Source organism: Arachis hypogaea, chromosome 15, assembly GCF_003086295.3.
Source record: "Arachis hypogaea cultivar Tifrunner chromosome 15, arahy.Tifrunner.gnm2.J5K5, whole genome shotgun sequence".
Lineage (NCBI taxonomy): Eukaryota > Viridiplantae > Streptophyta > Magnoliopsida > Fabales > Fabaceae > Arachis > Arachis hypogaea.
Window position 1 is genome coordinate 70,939,447 of NC_092050.1, and position 2,190 is coordinate 70,941,636.

Here is a 2,190-nt window from a genome sequence, read left to right on the forward strand (position 1 = left end):
TAATTTAATTCAAAATTTTCAAGTTATTACTTGCCTATTAAGAAAGGATCAAATTTTAATTTTAGAATCATATCTTCTAATTTCTTGTTAGTCAAGTAATCAACTTTAATTTTAAAACTTTTATTTTTCTATTTGATTTTCAATCATATCTTCTCAATCATATCTTTTTAATCATATCTTTTTCAAAATTAAGTCTCAATCATATCTTTTTGATTTCTAATTTCAAAATCTTTTTCAAAAATCACTTTATTTCTTTCCCAATCTTAGTTTTCGAAAATCATCAATCAAATTTTCAAATTTCTTTCAAATTTTTTTAAAATCTTTTTAATTTATTTTCGAAAATTCTTCCCCTCTTTTCACACCCTTCTATTTAAGGACTAACACTCCTCCACCATCAACAATTCGAACTCTATCCCTCTTGATAAGTTCGAATTCTTCTCTTTCTACCTTCTCCTTCTATTCTTCTTTTCCTCTAACACTTCAAGGAATCTCTATACTGTGACATAGAGGATTCCATATTTTCTTCTTCTCTCTTTTCATATGAGCAGGAGCAAGGACAAGGGCATTCTTGTTGAAGCTGATCCTGAACCTCAAAGGACCTTGAAGAGAAAGCTAAGAGAAGTTAAAGTACAACTCTCTATAGAGGACCTAATAGAGCTTTTCAAACAAGAAGAAGACATGGCAACCGAAAATAACAACAATGCCAACAATGCAAGGAAGGTGCTTGGTGACTTTACTGCACCTACTCCTGACTTCTATGGGAGAAGCATCTCAATCCCTGCCATTGGAGCAAACAACTTTGAGCTTAAGTCTCAATTAGTTTCTCTAATACAACAGAATTGCAAGTTTCATGGACTTCCATTGGAAGATCCTCATCAGTTCTTAGCTGAATTCTTGCAAATCTGTGACACTGTCAAGACCAGTGGGGTTGATCCTGAGGTCTACAGACTTATGCTCTTCCCTTTTGCTGTAAGAGACAGAGCTAGGACATGGTTGGATTCACAACCCAAAGAAAGCCTGAACTCTTGGGAAAAGCTAGTCAATGCCTTCTTGGCAAAGTTCTTTCCACCTCAAAAATTGAGCAAGCTTAGAGTGGAAGTCCAAACCTTCAGACAGAAGGAAGGAGAATCCCTCTATGAAACTTGGGAAAGATACAAGCAATTGATCAGAAGGTGTCCTTCTGACATGCTTTCAGAATGGAGTATCATAGGAATCTTCTATGATGGTCTGTCTGAACTGTCTAAGATGTCATTGGACAGCTCTGCTGCAGGATCTATTCATCTGAAGAAGACGCCTGCAGAAGCTCAGGAACTCATTGAAATGGTTGCAAATAACCAATTCATGAACACTTCTGAAAGGAATTCTATGAATAATGGGACAACTCAGAAGAAGGGAGTTCTTGAGATTGATACTCTGAATGCCATATTGGCTAAGAATAAAATATTGACCCAACAAGTCAATATGATTTCTCAGAGTCTTTCTGGAATGCAAGCAGCAACAGGCAGTACTAAGGAAGCTTCCTCTGAAGAAGAAGCTTATGATCCTGAGAACATAGCAATAGAAGAGGTGAATTACATGGGAGAACCCTATGGAAACACCTACAATCCTTCATAGAGAAATCATCCAAATCTCTCATGGAAGGATCAACAGAGACCTCAACAAGGTTTCAACAACAATAATGGTAGAAGAAACAGGTTTAGCAATAGCAAGCCTTTTCCATCATCTTCTCAGCAACAGATAGAGAATTCTAAGCAAAGCCACTCTGACTTAGCAACCATTGTCTCTGATCTAATCAAAACCACTTAAAGTTTCATGACTGAAACAAGGTCCTCCATTAGAAATTTGGAGGCACAAGTGGGTCAGCTGAGTAAGAAAATTACTGAACTCCCTCCTAGTACTCTCCCAAGCAATATAGAAGAGAATCCAAAGAGAGAGTGCAAGGCCATAAACACGTCTCACATGGCCGAACCTGGAGAGGAGGAAGAGGCAGTGATTTCCACTGAGGAAGACCTCAATGGATGTCCACTGGCCTCCATGGAGTTCCCTGATGAGGAACCATGGGAATTTGAGGCTCACACAGAGACCATAGAGATTCCATTAAATTTACTTCTGCCATTCATGAGCTCTGATGAGTATTCTTCCTCTGAAGAGGATGAAGATGTTACTGAAGAGCAAGTTGCTAAGTAGCTT